Source organism: Eptesicus fuscus, chromosome 7, assembly GCF_027574615.1.
Source record: "Eptesicus fuscus isolate TK198812 chromosome 7, DD_ASM_mEF_20220401, whole genome shotgun sequence".
In the NCBI taxonomy this organism is placed as follows: domain Eukaryota; kingdom Metazoa; phylum Chordata; class Mammalia; order Chiroptera; family Vespertilionidae; genus Eptesicus; species Eptesicus fuscus.
The window spans coordinates 17,464,987-17,482,672 of NC_072479.1; the positions used below are offsets into that span (position 1 = coordinate 17,464,987).

The window sequence follows — 17,686 nt, forward strand, 5'->3', positions numbered from 1 at the left end:
ATTTCAATCGTTGTACTGTTGATATTTGGCTCTGTTGACTAATGAGTTTGTCAACCACTGGTGTAAACTACACTACATGTGACTTGGATGAAGGATTTGGGAATATTCATTTTGTCTGGAAATTATTTTTATGGAGTGTTATAGGAAGTGGGGGCACAATAATAGTTTCCTAGCCCATGCAGGATTGGTGTGGAAGAGGAGGGATTAAACATATCCTCTGGCTTCAAAAGGCCAAACCTGGGTCCCATGGGTAGGGGATTCCAGAAGATGAGAGATTAAAAAAATATATTTTTATTGATTTCAGAGAGGAAGGGAGAAGGAGAGAAAGATAGAAACATCGATGAGAGAGGCACATCGATCAGCTGCCTGCTGCACACCCCCTACTGGGGATCGAGCCTACAACCTGGGCATGTGCCCTGACTGGGAATCGAACCTCGGACCTCTTGGTCCATGTGGTGATGCTCAATCCACTGAGCTACACCAGCCAGGCCCAGAAAATGAGATTTGAATGTAGTTCCAGGAAGAACTTTCTTACAGGTAGAGCCTTGGAAAGTAGCAAGCTCTCAGCACTGATATTTACTGATCAGGGATTTTGTGTTTGGTATTGTAAGGTTACATATGTTGCATGAAATAATCTCTAAGATACCCTTCACCTTAATGATTCTAAATCTTACTCATCCCTTTGAGCCCAATGATTCATTCCCCCCTTTACAACTCTGCATCCCCAACCTAAACACACACATTCAGAAAACACACCTGGAATATGCTCCTGACTATTGTTTTGTGCCTTGACTGGGGATTGAACTTGCAATCTTGGCGTACCAGGACGACGCTTTAATTAACTAAACTACCTGTCCAGGGTGAGAATTGATTCTTAAGACAAATCTTGAGAGAGAGGGGAAGAATGTGGGAATAGATTGTTGATAGGTCTTGGGTGGGGTAATACTACTGATACTAGACCAAATCAGCTGGAAATTATTGTATTTATTAACCGCCAGGTGCTATATCAGTGGTTCTCAGCCTTTCTAATGCCGCGACCCTTTAATACAGTTCCTCATGTTGTGGTGACCCCCAACCATAAAATTATTTTCGTTGCTACTTCATAACTGAAATTTTGCTACTGTTTTGAATCATAATGTAAATATCTGTGTTTTCTGATGGTCTTAGGCGACCCTGCTAGCGGTTCTCAACCAGTGGATCGCGACCCACAGGTTGAGAACCACTGCTGTAGAGCCTAAGACCATCGGAAAACACAGATATTTACATTATGATTCATTAACAGTAGCAAAATTACAGTTATGAAGTAGCAATGAAAATAATTTTATGGTTGGGGGTCACCACAACATGAGGAACTGTATTAAAGGGTCGCGGCATTAGGAAGGTTGAGAACCACTGTGCTATACGTTCTCACTGTCTTCTAAGAGGCCATAGTCTAGTAGGCAAATCCCATCCCCGGGGCTTTCTTCACCAATGCCTTAGCATCTGCCTTATAATACACTTGCCTTTGATGTGAAGATAATGAAAATATATGTTTTTGTCAGTATTATCTGTGGTAGCTGTTGTCTGCATGCTGTTTTAGGTCAACTAATACTTTATTCAGGATTTTTATATAATACTAGTGGCCCAGTGCACGAAATTCGTGCATGGGGGCGGGGTGTGTGTGTCCCTCAGCCCGGCCTGCACCCTCTCCAACATGGGACCCCTTGGAGGATGTCCGACTGCCAGTTTAGGCCCAATCCTGCAGTCGGACATCCCTCTCACAATCTGGGACTGCTGGCTCCTAACTGCTCGCCTGATTGCCCCTAAATGCTTCTGCCTGCCAGCCTGATCGTCCCCTAACTGCTCCCCTGCCGGCCTGATTGATGCCTAACTGCTCCCCTGCCGGCCCAATCGCCCCCAACTGCCCTCCCCTGCCACAACCTGCCTCCTCCATTCGAGGCGGCGGAGATGCCGGGACCAGCCTCCTACGCGCTGTGCAGAGCCACGGGACCCCCAGGCCTCACCTTGTGTAGTGGCCGCTGGGCCCCACCTCTGCTGTGCACGTGGCCATCTTGTGGCGGCCATCTTGTGATGACATCGTGCACAAAGGGCCACCTAGGCTTTTATTAGTATAGATCGGTGAACTTTCTAATTTCTGTGTGGTTATCAGTATGGGATTTACTCATTTATGCTTTTGCATAACATTTATTGAGTACCTAATGTGTGCATGCAGGTTCTTGGCAGCAGGGATTCAGTGGGGAATAACACCAGATGTGCCCGCCCATTGGAAGACCTAAAACCTGACTCAGCTAGCTCCTCAAGGCATGGACTGTGTTTGTGTAGATTCCTACCTGTGGTATCCTCTTAGCACTTAGGGCCCTTGCTCTGGGACTGAAAGCTGGCCTGGGGATGATGTTGGAGAAATAGATTTGAGGTCTTTTATTTCTGTAGGGCTCCCCATTATGAAAGCACCAAGGCGTATTCTAAGACATAAGTTTATTGTCCTTTCCTCCTGACAATGACTTTGAGAAGTGGCTGGAATGAGGATTGTTTTTTTCAGAGGCAGCCACAGAGCTGAAAAGGACTGACAATTTGTGAGTGGGTCTTAGGACTTGTGTTTCCAATTCTAGCCTCAGCTTGGCTAACCCTAAGTGTCCTGAGACTCATTCATTTCACAAATATTTCAGGGGTTCCTCTGGGCCAGGTACTGTTCAGGGTCTGGGGATGTGGAAATGAAGAAAAAGTCCTGTCTTCCAGAGCTTATATTTTGGTGGGGGAGACAGACAATAAATAAATAATTACAATTTATAGTATATCAGATGGTGACAGATACTGTAGAGAAAAGTGAAACAGGGAAGGGGGCTGGAGAATGGGATAGGGGGTCAAGGATTATGGTTTAAACAGGGTAGGCCTTACTGAGAGGTGTTATTTCAGTAGAGATGGAAGAAGAGGTGAAGCAAGTCCTATAGATATCTGCAGGGAAGAGGGAACAGGATGTGCAAAGGCTCTGAGGTCAGAGTGTGTAGACCTGCCCAGTACAGCTGGAGTGAAGTGAGCAAAGGGAAGGTCTTGGGATTTGGATCACATAGGGCCTTGAAGGTCATTTTGAGGGCTTTGACTTTTATGGTGGGAGCCTGTGGAGGAATTTGACCAAGGAGAACCGACCTGCCTTACTTTTCTTTTTCTTAAAAAAGAAAAAAAGAAAAAGTGTGTGTGTATCTATATAATAAAAGGGTAATATGCAAATTGACTGAATGGCGGAACAACCAGTCGCTATGATGCGCACTGACCACCAGGGGGCAGACACTCAATACAGGAGCTGCCCCCAGCCCAAAGGCCTTGATCGCCTGATGGGGGCCTGCTAGCCAACCTCTTGGTCCCTTCTCCGGCCGGCAGGCTCCAATCACCTGATTGCGAACGGGGGAACTGGGGGTGGGTGGCGGAAGGGGGGAGGGGCCGGCTGCTGGCAGCTGGGGAAGATGGCCCTGATCGCAGGCCAGGCCTAGGGACCGTACCCGTGCACAAATTTCGTGCACTAGGCCTCTAATATATATATATACATACACACACACACAAATATATATATATATGAATTGACCAACAAAATAAGACCCGAAGCATGGAGGCATGGAACAGACTGACATACCTTGATGTGGGGGATGAGAAGAGAGAAACCAAAGAACTTATATAACTATATGCATAGCCCATGGACATGGGCATAAGGGTAGTGAAGGGGGTAGGGGCTGGGAGGAGAGGGGTAAAGGGGGGGGGATGGGAGATATCTATAATACTATCAAAAATAAAAATATATTAAAAAATAAAATATATATATATTTAAATTTTATTTATTGATTTTAGGCGAGAGGAAGGAAGGGAGGGAGGAAGGGACCAAGGGGGAGAGGGAGAGAGGGGGAGAAAGAGAGAGAGAGAGAGAAACATTGATTTATTGTTCCACTTATTTATGCATTCATTGGTTGCTTCTTGTATGTGCCCTGACTGGAGATGGAAGCCACAACCTTGGTGTACGGCCACAACGCTCTAACCGCTGATCTACTGGCCAGGGCGACCTACTTTACATTTCAAAAGGATCACTGTGGCCCCTGTAAAGAGAATTGACTGAGAGTAGGTAGCAGCAACAGCAACAATAGTAACTTATCTATCCGGTGCTTATTGTGTGCATGCAGGCCCAGTGCAAACCCTTCATGTGCATGTCCCATTCAGTCTTCGAAACAGCTTTATCCATCTCACTTAGGAGGAAGCTGAGACTCGGCTCGTGGAGGTGGCTGTCAGCTTAGGTCAGTCTGATTCAAAGTTTGTGCTCTCAACTACCGTCCAGTTTTCAGGGGCAAAGGGAGAGACTGTTTAGGTGGCATTGAGCAAACGTCCGGTGTAACAGTCAGGCTGACCCTGTTCCCATTCTTTCGCTGCTCATAGGTATTCAAGCTGGCCACCCAGCAGAGGGGTGAGGGGCAGGCTTTCTCCTCTCACTCTCTGGCTTGGTGGAGGGTGAAGCAAATTGCTTCCAGATGGGGGAAGGCTGCTTGGGGAGTGAAATTTGTGCCCTGTCTCCAGACAGCACTCTCTCTGGGCCTGCGAGGACCCTGTGTCTGTTTGGCATATTAGACAAGCCCTGTTAGTTAGAGACCTGGACTTTGTACTCTCAACTGGGCCCAGCACTCCAAGGCAGGCAGCCGGAGACCCCTACAGATGGTCTTCCCCTCCCTAGAGACAGAACCTCCCTGTCTTTCTGAGTGAAGTCTGGGCCAAAATGCTCTGTATTTTATCTACCTTTTTTCTTCCATGTAGCTCAGATCATTTTCAGAATGTCACTTCCCTAATCCTCATATTTATTACTCCCTAAGGAAGTAAGGAGGATTTTCCCTTGTTTTTTTAAAAAAAATCCTGCAGGGTGGAAATTTGGGGTCAGAGAGTGAGGCTGGGCTAGAGTGGGGAGGAACCCAGAAGCCCAGGCCTGGATGCAGCTCCTCACCCTGAGTGGGCAGAGAGGGAAGAGGTGACTGGGGTGAGACACTGGGGCTTCTGGATCATGCGCTGTGGTGTCTGGATGTAGGAGGTGACGGGGTGGAACTGTCTCAAGTTGCTAATGTGGCCCTGGTATCCCAGGGCCTTCTCTGTGTGTACTTCCATACACACATACATATTTCATGTTCATGTGATCTCTCATGTTCTCACACATACTTGCTCATATACACACCCACCTGTACCTTTATCCTTACACATGCACACACAATACATACTCACTCTTGCACACATACTCACATGCTTGTTCATACAATGCTTGCTCACGTATACACTCATTTGCCTCTACCTTCACCCTCATACATGCACATTCACCCATAGCATGCAGCAAGTGGGTTTACTCACATGCTGCTTATATTCATGTCCTCACACATTTGTGTGCTTGCTCACGTGCTTGCCCAGTTCACCCATGCACACACCCTCCTACAACCACAGTGGTGTCTGGGGTGCATGTGTCAGAGACAGGCACTCCCAGCTGGGAGTTGACTTGACATGAGAATTTGTCACAGAAGTGCAGTCCCCACAACACCAGCCTTTATGCTCTGCCACCCCATACCTCCGCTTACCACTTGTATCATAAAGAGTGAGAACTGGAGAGACGGATAACATACAGGTTCAAGTTCTGAGAGCCTCAGACTGGGAGGTGTTGTATTTATGAAATGTGAAGTGTCTGTGAAATCATCGAAGAAGGGACCTGGAGGTGAGAAGCAAGGACCTGCATTGCACCAGCCTAGGCCATGGTTCTGGGAGCTGGAGCTGAGTGCACTCCCTGACCTTGAACATAGACTATCAGCAGAGCCAGACCTTGGCATGGCCCTGGGGAAGAGAGCACATTGTTCAGCAGCGTGTAAAAGGACCATTTTGGGAAGGAAAGGCTCCTTTTTGGCTGCTCAGATCCCAGTGGGTTACCAGCAGCAGAAGCCAAGCAAACAGGCCCTGACTTTGTTTCTTTAAAAAATATGTTTTTATTGTTTTTTTTAGAGAGAGAGGAAAGGAGAGGGAGAGATAGAAACATCTATTGGCTGCCTCCTGCATGCCCCCTGCTGGGGATTGAGTTTGCAACTTGGGCATGTGCCCTGACCGGAATGGAACCAGTGATCTCTTGGTTCATGGGTCAGCTCTCAACCACTGAGCCACACCGGTCAGGGCTGACTTTGTTTCTGTTTCAGAAACCTTACTGCTGCTTCTGAAGCCACCACTACAGAGCACGGAGATCATCAGGGGGCTGTGGGATCCAATTAGACTTGAGCTGCCAGCTGCCTCCTTCCAGGAGTGGGGAAAGGAGGCGCCAAGGGGCGGGAGGCGATATCTAGAAAGCTGCCTCCATAAATTTGACTTAGAGTGGTGGAGAGGCCAGACAGTTATTCATTCTTGGCTGCTGCTTCTTACCTTGAAATTCAGCAAGTGAATATCTGCGTGGAAACCAGAGGTCAACCAGGCAGGACTGTAAGGGGTGGGAGGTAGCCAGGAGACCTGGTTGTATTCCCAGCCATTTAGCTGACAGAGCCTTCATTCCCAGTCTCAGCGTAGGATCTTTATGAGCTTAAAGCTCTGGCTTTCACAAGTGAGGGGAAGAGAGAAGGCCCAAATACAGAGAATTTCTCTGCCCCAGCCTGGCCTCCAGGTCCCAGGTGCCCTTCATCTGGGGCCTCTGCATGCTTGTTATTAGGTCTGGTTTCACCTTTCTGATTAGGGCACTGGCTTTATGGTGTCCTGTGTCCTGTGGGGCTGCCAGACTGCTCCAGGAACCCTTAAGTCACATCCAGAGCCAGCCTTTGCCTCCTTGTCTTCATTCTTTAAGCTCAGATTGGTTGTCTTTTATAGATTTGTATATCACCTTGTTGTGGAGAGATGTTTAAAACCAACCCAAATACCTGGTAATGCCACTGATGCCACTTGGGCATGGATTCTTTTGTGCCTGGCTTGAGTTTCACCTGTCGGTGAGGATTCTTGTCTGGGTCAGCAGATTGATGGGTTGTGACAGGTCCCCAAGTCTTTGCAGATATTCCTGCTTCCTGGAACGTCACTGTGCTGTATATCCTTTAGTTATCCTTGAGGAGTCAGTTTAGATGTCACTTCCCTCCACTAAGCACTCCTTGCTATCCCTTGCTGGGCTGGGTGCTCTTCTTATGTAGCCCCATAGCACCAGTAGGCTATTGAGAGGAGTAGACAGTTTTGACCCTGGAGTGCAGTTGGGGTAGACAGCGAGTGACTGGCATTTACAACACCGTGGGGTACATGCACCGGAGGCAGAGTGTTGTACACAGAGGAGGTGCTCTATAATTGTTGGCTTTGCATATCTGAGAAAGTATTAATTTTCACACGGTATTGACATTCTGGCTTGCTGTAGGATTCTAGGGTAGGAGTCTGTTTTTGTGCAAAGCATTGCTTAATTTTCCTTTAAATTCCAGAGTTATTGTTGAGAAATCTAATGCCATTTCGATTTTAATCCTTTGTAGGTAACGTGATTTTTCTCTCTGGAATCTCTAGTGTCCTTTCTAGTGTTCCAAAATTTCACAGACGACCTGCCTTAGTTTGGGTGTACTTCCATCCAGTGCGCTCTGGAAACTTTTAATCTTGGAACACACATCATTTAGTGCTGGAAAGTTTTCTTGAATTACTTCAGTGATGATTTACTCCTGCTATTTTCTTTCTTTTTTAAAAATATGTTTTTATTGATTGAGAGAGAGAGAGGAAGAGAGAGGGTAGAGAGAGAGAGAGAAACATCGACCTGAGTATGTGCCCTGACCAGGAATTGAACTGAACTGGGGACCTTTCGGTGCACAGGATGATGCTCAGCCAACTGAGCCACACTGGCCAGGGCCTATTTTCTTTCTTCTTTCCTCTGCAACTCCTAGAATCTGAATATCGAATCTCCTGGATTGGTCCTATAATTTTATTATCTTCCCCCCTACACTCCTCTTCTATTGAGGTTTTCATTTTAGTTAGCATTATCTTTAATTTTTAAGCATTCTTATATTTTCTAAATATACCTTTTAAAATACAGCATTCTGTTTTGGTTTCATAGATGCAATATTTACCTCTTATTTCTCTGGGGCCATTAATGATAGCTTTATTTTTGGGAAGAAGTGTTCTTCCTCATTTCCTATAAAGTGTGTGTGTGTTTTCCCTGTCTTTCCTGTGACAGGCTTTCTCCAGAAATCTAGTGGTCATAGTAATCTGCTTGCATATGTGTAGGGTATTAAGGGGTGTGTGTGTGTGTGTGTGTGTGTGTGTGTGTGTGTGTGTGTGTGGCACTTGTGGGTTCTAGGCCTCACGTAGGGTGACCTGGGTGGCCTGTTCCACTTAGGAACCCAGGAAGTTAGTATCTTGGGTGTTTTCTCTTAAGCTGTGTAAATTCCCTAGAGAAGAATAATCTAATCTTCCTGGGTGGTTTGAGACTAAACCTGTGCCCAGGAACCTAAGGAGGAGAGGGTAGAGATCTGGGCCACCTGCACTTCAACTTAACCACTGTCTTCAATGTGGTGCCCTGCATTTATTTCCCTGTATGGTTTCCTCAGCCCATAGACCTACTGCTTTATCCTCTCCAAAGAATAAACCCCTGGGGTGAGGGAGGTACAGTCACCTGCCTGAGGGAGGTGGAGGTGGGACTCTTTCTGAAGCAGACTTTAATCCTGCCCACTGGCAGCCCCTCTGCTGCTGCCGCTACTGAGCCTTCTGTGGGCTCTGGGACGTTAATGCTTTCTTAGGTTTCTTATGTCAGTTAACACTTGTCCTTTGACCCTGTAGTCTCTAAAATTCTGTTATCATCTCCTTTTCTGCTCTCTTTGAAAGTGTGGGTTGTGCCTTAACAAAGCTCTTCCTTGTGTTAGTGAGGCAGAGGGGCAGCAGTGGTGATGCACGTGTTCTTGCTGAGAGCTTTGGCCAGAATGTCGATAGTGTATTTAGTTGCCCCTGGTTTTGTTTTTAACAGACAGTGGCAACTAATAGCAATGGGTGTGCTTCTTCCCAACCTTGGTGGGAAAGGAATGTAGGATCATTGTATTATGTATGTTTGTTGCAGAATCCCAATAATCAGAACTGTGCCACTTACGAATGAGATCCTCATGCTTGCTGGGTGAATGAATGAATGAATGAATGAACAAATGAACTACAAATAGTCTTGGAAACAAAAATGGGAACAGAAGCACAGTTCACCCAGGTTCCTACTCTGTTCTGATATGCAAGCCACTGAATGTAACTCGGAACCGGTTAAATGTAAAACTGTTTAACATAGCTTTTGGCTAGTGGCGGGACACTATTAACTTTTTCCTCATTTGGCTTAATTTTTCTGGCTGTAGTGGGCATGTTTTACTTGTATGACTTTTGAAGAGGAAGTAAATGAATAAGAGTAAAAATACATCTAGTTTAGAACAGAAGCATCAACATAGGCACAATCTACTGATTTCCCAACTGTTCACAGGTCACTCTTCCAGCTTAGTTTCTTGCTCCATAAAACAAGTGGTTGGACCGGCTGCATCTCAGATTTCGTCCAAGTGCCAGTCCTGTGATCCCACTATTGTCCTCTCTCGTTTGTATTACGGTAGTGTAAGTCTCTAGTGGAAAAGAACTGCCCCTCCTCCTTTTTTTTTTTTTTTTTTGACCTAGAATGACTTTTGTCTGCTCTGAGTCCTTTTAGTCCTTCAGTACAGAATCCGAGTCCCTGTTGCTTCAGGATCACGCCCCCACTGCTCCAGGGCACACCAGTCTCCGTCTCTCCAGCCTCCGTTGGCATTTTCAGTGTGCAGGCAGGCAGAGAGGAAGGAGCATGGACCTTGAAATCCTCACCCAGTGTGCTAGTTTGAATTTAAATTCTGCTGCTTAGTCACTGTGTGACAGCTTACCTAGTCTCATCTATCTAGAGGGAACTTGTAATAAAAGTTATCTCATGGGTTTCTGTGAAAATAAATGAGCTATATGTGTGACACATGACACAAAATAGACCCATAACAAACGATCATGGTAATAATGACAATCAACATTTATGTGCATTTCCTTATTTACTCACCAAGTTGATACTTTTATTATTTTTATTTTTCAAATGAGGAGACTGAGACATAAAGAAATAACTTGCCCAAGGTTGCAAATCAAGGAATTTAGGGATTAAGTTTTCTTTAAGAGTTTTGTGTTTGCATTTATTCCACAAACCATTATTTGAGAGCTGACTCTATGTCAGACCTCAGTGCTGAAAAAAAAACAAAAGTTCTGGTCCTCATAGGCTTCCATTCTAGTGTAAGCTGGTCAGCGAACAAACAGATACATGTAAAATGGGCAGAGTTAAGTGTACTGGAGGGAACTAAGCAAGGTCAGCGCATAGGGAGGGAATGCCTGGGCATAGGAGGGGTTGGGAAGGGGCTGGAGAAGCGGGGAGAAGGAGAGAAGACAAGTGCGTTATTTGTGTGGGGTGGGTAGGGAAACGTTCCATTTGACAGAGACCTCCAGGGATGGAGGGACAGTCCTTTGGGAACCGGGGGAAGTACAGTCCAGGCTCTGGGTGAGTGCCATTACATTTGAGTAGCAGAGCTGGGGGCTTGGGCTTCTTTCCTCAACTTCTGGTTTTCTCTTTGAAGTCCGAGATTGCATCTTTTTCTTATTTTATATCCTGTGTGATATCGGATAAAGAAAGTGACGGGCACTTCGTTAGGTGATTAAGCAACATTTTCCCATTGATTAACTCTCCAGCCTCTGTCTTCTGAGGTCATCTGGCGGAGGGTCTGTACACAGTTAGCACTGCCAGGTGGCTGGCTCTCAGCCCTGTTCTCACAGCCTCCAGTGACCGGACCTGGGGCTGTGAGGCCTGGGGAGCGCAGGCTGCCCTGCACACCACTCTGTACGGCTGCTTTGGTGCCTTTTAGTCCTTCCCCAGACCACAAGCTCCGCCCACCCCACCCCTCCGGTTCCCCAGGGCCTTTGTAAATGTGGCTTCCTCCTGCCCTTTCAGGTGTTAGAGTCAAGTCCATCAGCCAGGAAGCCTTTTCTGGCCCAGGTCAGTCCCTTGTTCTGAGCTCACACAGGCTGTAGTTCTTTCCTTTATAACATTTCTCTGCATTGTAATTGGATCTCACCTGTATGGTTGTCTCACTGGGATGTGAACTCCACAAGGAGACCCTGACTGTTATCACTCATCCCTTTCCTTCACCCACAGCTCTAGCATCTAGCACAGGGGTGGCACATTTTGCTTGGCAGGCTGGATTTGGCCTCTGGACTCTAGTTCACTGACCTCCGATGTTGAGCATACTAAATTGTGGCCTAGAGTAGATTCTTGATAAATATTTGTTGACTGAGTGAGTGACATCTTGAGCATGAGGTAGTGAGTTTGTGAGCTGCTGTCTTCCCTTGCTTGATTCATAATCTTAATCTCCTATCAGGTTCCCTGTAATCTGTTAAGTAAGATAGCCAACTGGTTCTTTTTTTTTTTTTAAATCCTCATCCAAGGATATTTTTCCATTGATTTCAGGAAGAGTGGAAGTGGGGAGGAAGGGGAAGAAGGAGAGGGAAGGGGAGAGTGAGAGGAAGAGGGAGAGGGAAAGAGAAACATTGATTGGTTGCCTCCTGCACATGCCCCAACCAGGGCTGGGGATTGAACCTGCAACCCATGTATGTGCCCTTGACCGGGAATTGAACCTGCGACCCTTTGGTGTGTGGGTCGACGCTCTAACCAAAGGGAAACACTGGCCAGGGTAGTCAAATGGTTTTTTTAAATTTTTTATTATTTTATTTAAAAATATTTTTAATGATTTCAGAGAGGAAGGGAGAGGTAGAGAGAGATAAAAACATCAATATTGAGAGAGAATCATTGATTGGCTGCCTCCTGCATGCCCTCCACAAGGGACTGAGCCTGTAACCCAGGCATGTGCCCTGACTGGGAATCAAACCGTGACCTCTGGTTCATAGGTTGATGCTCAACTACTGAGCCACACCAGCTGGGCATCCACTATCCATTTTAGAACATTCATCACCCCTAAAAGAAAGGCCATACCCAATAGCCATAACTGTCATCCCTCCAGTTTCTCCCTCATCTCTAGCCGTAGACAACCATTAATCTACTTTGCATCTCTATAGATTTTCCTGTTATGGACATCCTATATAATAAAAGGGTAATATGCAAATCGACCGAACGGCAGAACGACCGGTTGCTATGATGCCCACTGACCAGCAGGGGGCAGACGTTCAACACAGGAGCTGCTCCCTGGTGGTCAGTGTGCTCCCACAGGGAGAGCACTGCTCAGCCACAAGCCAGGCTGACGGCTGGCGAGCCCAACGGTAGTGGTATGAGCCTCTCCTGCCTCTGTGGCAGTGCTAAGGATGTCCAACTGGCGGCTTAGGCCTGATCCTAAGCCATCAGTCAGACATCCCCTGAGGGCTCCTGGACTGCTAAAGGGCACAGGACGGGCTGAGGGGACTCCCCCCCTCCCCAGTGCACGAATGTCGTGCACTGGGCCTCTAGTCCTACCTAATAAAATAGTAATATGCAAATTGACCGCACCTTCGCTACGCCCAAGCCACGCCCACCAGCCAAAGCCACGCCCACCAGCCAATCAGGGTGAGTATGCAAATTACCTAACAAAGATGGCGGTTAATTTGCATACGCGGAGGGAGGGAGGAGTGAAGACTGAAGACAACTTAGAAGGAAGAGGGAGGAAAAGTGGAAAGCAAGATGGCTGCCAGAGGGAAAGCCCGGGCGGGGCGGGGCGGGCGGCAGTGGCGCATGGGTGCAGGTGCGGCGCCTGCATGGGCGGCGGCAGCGGCAGTGCATGTGGCCGCAGCGGCCGCTTGCAGGATTCTTCCTGCAAATGGGCTACTAGTTTTTATATAAATGGAATCATACAATATGTGGTCTTTTGTTATTGGCTTCTTCCACGACCAAGGCATTTGCCACAGTGTGCAGTGCAGTGGGTCAGGATGCAGGCCCTGGGGCACAGCGCGGCTTCTTAGACCAGCTCTGTTGGTTCGCCATGCAATATGTTGATCCTCTGTAAGCCTCAATTTCCTCGTGGGTAAAAGGGTGGAGCCTGAGACAGGGAGCCTGCTTCCCCGTTCACATGACAACCCAGAAGTATTTGACAACAGCTACTCTTAGTCTCCTCTCTGCTTCTACCAGCTGTCTCCCAGATCACTTCATTTCTAGACCCCACCACCCTGTTGCCGCCTTTGGACGCACTCCAGTTTGTTTGTTGTTCCCTAGACCCGGCCTGGGCCGTCCCTGTTGGAGATGTACACAGAGTGCCAGAATGAGTGGTAAGCCTCTGAGGGTGACAAATTTTCACCTTTACCAGCAGGATGGTTTTATCGAAGAAGATGCTCAAGCAGGAAAGATAACTTCATTCTAACTTACGAAAAATCTGAAATTCCAGCTACAGCATGTTCAGTCTCCCCTTCCAGCGTTGCAAGCTGATTCTAGGCAGGCAGCACAGACTGCCTTCATCGCCTGGCTTCCTGATGGGCCACAGGGTTTGCCATTGGAGTTTCCCCCACTGTCACCTCCTGTCCTGATGAGGCCAAGCAGTTGGTATGTCCTTTGGGTTCAGTTTTAGAAGCTGCAGGAGGGAGAGGGTGACAAGAGGCCCATTGGTAAAATAATTCAGCAAAAAGAGAACACAGGGAAGGGGAGGAATCAGAGCTTCATTTATCTGTCTGATTTTTGTATCCTAAGGCCTTTCCTTTTTTGGTGGGAGAAATCCAAATGTGTTAGCAATCCCTCTGCTGCTGCCTGTGGGGTAAAAGCCTTATAGTTTTATAATCAGGAACAGTCTAGAAACTCACAATAGGCCCAGCTCTGCCCCAAGGCAAGAACAGTGCTGGAGCCTGCATTTTGGGTATTTCCCACTTGCTCAGCTTGATTCTTTCTGTGTTCCAGGCTGATTTACATAACTTTATTCTTCTGTGGTTACTCACTCAGAAATCCCTCTGTCCATCTGTTCTGGGGTTCTGAGTCAATGGGAGTAGAATATCCTGGTAGAATTCTGGCTCCTGCCTCCTCTTGTGTCATGTCCCAGCCGGGAGAAGGAACATAGGAGGTCAAGGGCAGAACATTTGTGGAGCCCATCATGAAGATCTGAGTCCTTGGCTCTTGCAGTTGGAGGAAACACTTGGGGAGGCAGTTGCTACAGGTACCGGAACCTCAGGGCCTGGGAATTTGCCTGCCAGCCTGTTACCTAATGGCTTGGGAGGTGAAGGGGATGGACCTGGGAGTGGAGGAGCTTGTGTGGTGAGAAGTAGCCCAGGAAATGGTTAAGGCTACATGTCCTGGTTCAGATCCTGGCAGTCACTCCCCAGTCATGTGACCTTGGGCAAGTTCTTTAAGACCCCTTTCTCCTCTGTAAAATGGGGATAAAAAGCACCTATTTCACAAGGTTATTGTGAATATTAAGTGAGTTGACATATGTAAAGCATGTAGAACCTGCCTAATATGTAGAAAGTACTATGTAGCAGGTGGGGGTGGTGACGAGGATGATGAGGATGGTTAACCTATCTCTCCTATTAGATTACCTGATTCCCTACATTAAAAAAAAAAAAGATTTTAAAAAAATCCTCACTCAAGGATATGCTTATTGATTTTAGAGAGAGAGGAGGGGAGAGAGAGAGTGAAAGAGAGAGAGAAACATTGATGTGAGAGAGAAACATTGATTGGTTGCCTCCCAAATGCATCCCAACTGGGAACCGAACTCACAAGCTAGGTATGTGCTCTGACTGGGAATCGAACCTGCAGCCTTTTGATGTACGGGATGATGCCCAAGCAACTGAACAACCCAGCCAGGACTTTAAAAAAAATTTTTTTTTTAATCCTCACCGGAGGATATGTTTTTATTGATTTTATTTATTTTTTAAATGTTTTTATTGATTTTAGAGAGAGAAAGGGAGAGGAAGAGAGAGAAACATCTATCAGCTACCTCTGACACACTCCCTACTTGGGATCAAACCTGCAACCTGGGCTTGTGCCCTGATTGGGAATTGAACCTGCGACCTTTTGGTGTACAGGATGCTGCTCCAACCAACTGAGCCACACTGGCCCGGGCACTTTTTTTTTCTTAATGGAACAGGGCACACAGTCTATATTTATTGACAAGTATTTTAAAAACTTCTCAGCTCAACCCCCTGCATTTGCTCTTAGAACCCGTAAGCCTCTGTCTACCACTCCTGTCCAACATAGCTCACTACTCCCAGCCACTGAGTTGAGAACCAGCCTTGGGCTGACTCAGGTAGCAGCAGACAATCTAATTTCCTTGCCTTAGCTTCCTTGTTTGTAACCTGTGGGAAAACATTTACCCTCCTCTTTCTTCCTCCCCGCACCCTCCAGAAATGTGAATCATGTCAGGTGACATCCATTAGGCATGGCAGGTAGGGTTCAAAGACAGAACTGTGGTGGATGGTATGGGAGAGCTCGGGGCACAGGGCAGAGGTATTGGGGGACTGGCCATCAGAAACCTCTGTGGTTTGGAGTGGGATGAAATGGAGCTGCACACCCTCCTCAGGGTGCTGTGAGTCATTCCGCTGATCAGACGCATGCCCCTCGGGTTATATCACCCACAGGGAGGAGGTGGGATGTGGTTTAGAAAGTCAGTCACACACGAACATTCTCCAGGTTCATTCTCTGACCCCAGATGGACAAGCAGCTATGCTTTTTGCTCTCAGGATACTTACAAAGGGGCAAGAGATGGTTTAATATCAGGAAGAAAGACCCAATGACATGAATAACCATTGCTCAATGCTTTTCTTTATGCATCTGTTTTGTAAAATGAGGAAAACAAAGGGGCTCATTACTACTCCCCCCCCCCCCCCAAGTTATGTAGTGGGATGTGCCAGAGAAGGGATTGAAACTCAAATGTGGGGGTTCCAAAGTCTGTGTTCTTTCCAGGTAGGAAAACCTGACTCTGGACCCCACAAAGACTGTTGCAGTTCCCAGATCTCTCTTCTGCCCTTCTGGAGAATTGTGAAAGCCTCTCTCTCAGCCACGTGATGTTTGTGTGTTCTTTTTTCTGCTCAAAGTCTCAGCCCTTCCACCCTTCCCCCTTCATTTCCGGCCAGCCGGCTTAGGCCCTGCAGGGCTGTGGGTTTAACCTGTGAACCTCCCCGAGGTGAACACATCCCATCCATCTCTCTGGCGGCCAGAAACTCCATGTCTTTCTTCCCTCCCTTCAGTTTTACCACCTGTAATTTGGGAGGAGAGTGAGCTCTTAGCAGGTGAGAGAAAGCTGTACTGAAAGGTGTGATTGACCTTGGGCCTTTGTTAGAAGTGTGGATTTTCTAAGGCCCCTTGGGGAGGTGAGATACTGTGACAGTGTTGATGTGGCTCTGGAGGTAGTCCTAGGTGAAAAGAAGGAATGCAGTGACTGAGGCTTTGTCCTGTCCCTGAAGGTGCACGGGCCTGGCTGAGGGGGCCCCAGAGTCTGGTGTGAGTGCACTGACAGGCTGATTGACCTTGGGCACACCGCTCCCTGTTCTGGACCTCCCTGCCTCTCTGTAACATGAGGGGTTTGTACCAGATGGTCCCTCAAGTCCTTTCAGCCTACAAAGTTCTACAACTTGATGACTCCATTAGGAAATACAGAACCCAAGCTCTCTCTTTTCCCTGTTGCCATGTTAAAGCTAAGGTTTACTTTTCAGCTCATGTTAATTAGAAAGCTTTAATGCATGCTTTGGAAGGAGCTGGGAGAAATTCCAGGGCTCCTGAGACATCAAGGGTGGAAAGTTTCCCAGTAAGGACAAGTTCAAACAGGGTACCCCTAGGGTCTGGGGACAGGATACAGCCTTGGCTGCTCATTTACCTAAGGGAACACAGCTCAGTGCTTTGGGACCTGCCCAGGCTGCCTAATTAGCACCTTTGTGTGGCAGAAACCCAGCAGGCCAGCTGCTCCAGAGCCCCCTCAGCCTAGGGACCCTTGCCTACCAGCCGCCACCACCTTCTTTCCCAGCCACTCTCCCACCTCCCTTGCCTTTCAGTTATCCTCTCTCCTCCAGCTGCACTAGCCCACACGGGCCCCAAGTGTACTTCCCAGCCTCCTGGCCACCTTCTTTCACTCAGGCCTGCTCTGTCTCCTCCTCATCCTCTCTGCCTGTTGATGTCACCCCCCCCCCCCCCATCCTTTTGTGCCTAGTCTTCCCTTACCACCCAGACTAGGCTGGGGTAGGTGATAGGTAAGGGGACTGAGCTTGGCACAGGGCCCAGTCCATGGAATAGAATATAAACTGGGCTCAGGGCAGTGTGGGGAGGAGGAGCACATCCACGGACCAGTTCACATCGAGTAGTGAGCCTAGTCACCTGCCCGGTGTGAGGCTGAGTTTTGTGGGTGTAACAAAGGTGTGCACACCACACTTGCCTTGGGGAGCTGCCCCTCACAGTGGGTGAGCCCAGTACTAGTGAGGGACAGTTGCAGGGCTGTCCGGGATAAACTGAGTCCATTAACAGGGCGAGTCTGGGATCTGGGTCCAGTGGGACTCCTGCCATTGGCTTATTTGCAGATCGTGGGTCAGTCCCAGGATGTCCGTGACGGTTCCTCTTTAACAGAACGGGAAGGTTGGGTGGATCTTCCCCAAGGCTCTTTCAGCTCTGCCTGTTTGACAGTTGCCATTTGTCAAGTGCTTTCTAGTGTCAGGCGGTGGGAAGCGCCTAACAGGCCTACTCTCATCGAATCCTCCCAGCACCAGGCTCTTTTATGCGCCCTCATTT

At 47.7% G+C, this 17,686-nt stretch overlaps 1 protein-coding gene across 3 annotated transcripts in view; it reads left to right on the forward strand.

Annotated features, from left to right (window-relative positions):
• Positions 1 to 17,686, forward strand: part of TSPAN9 (tetraspanin 9) — a 204,459-nt gene that overhangs the window by 18,993 nt on the left and 167,780 nt on the right. The gene's annotated exons all lie outside the window — the stretch shown is intronic.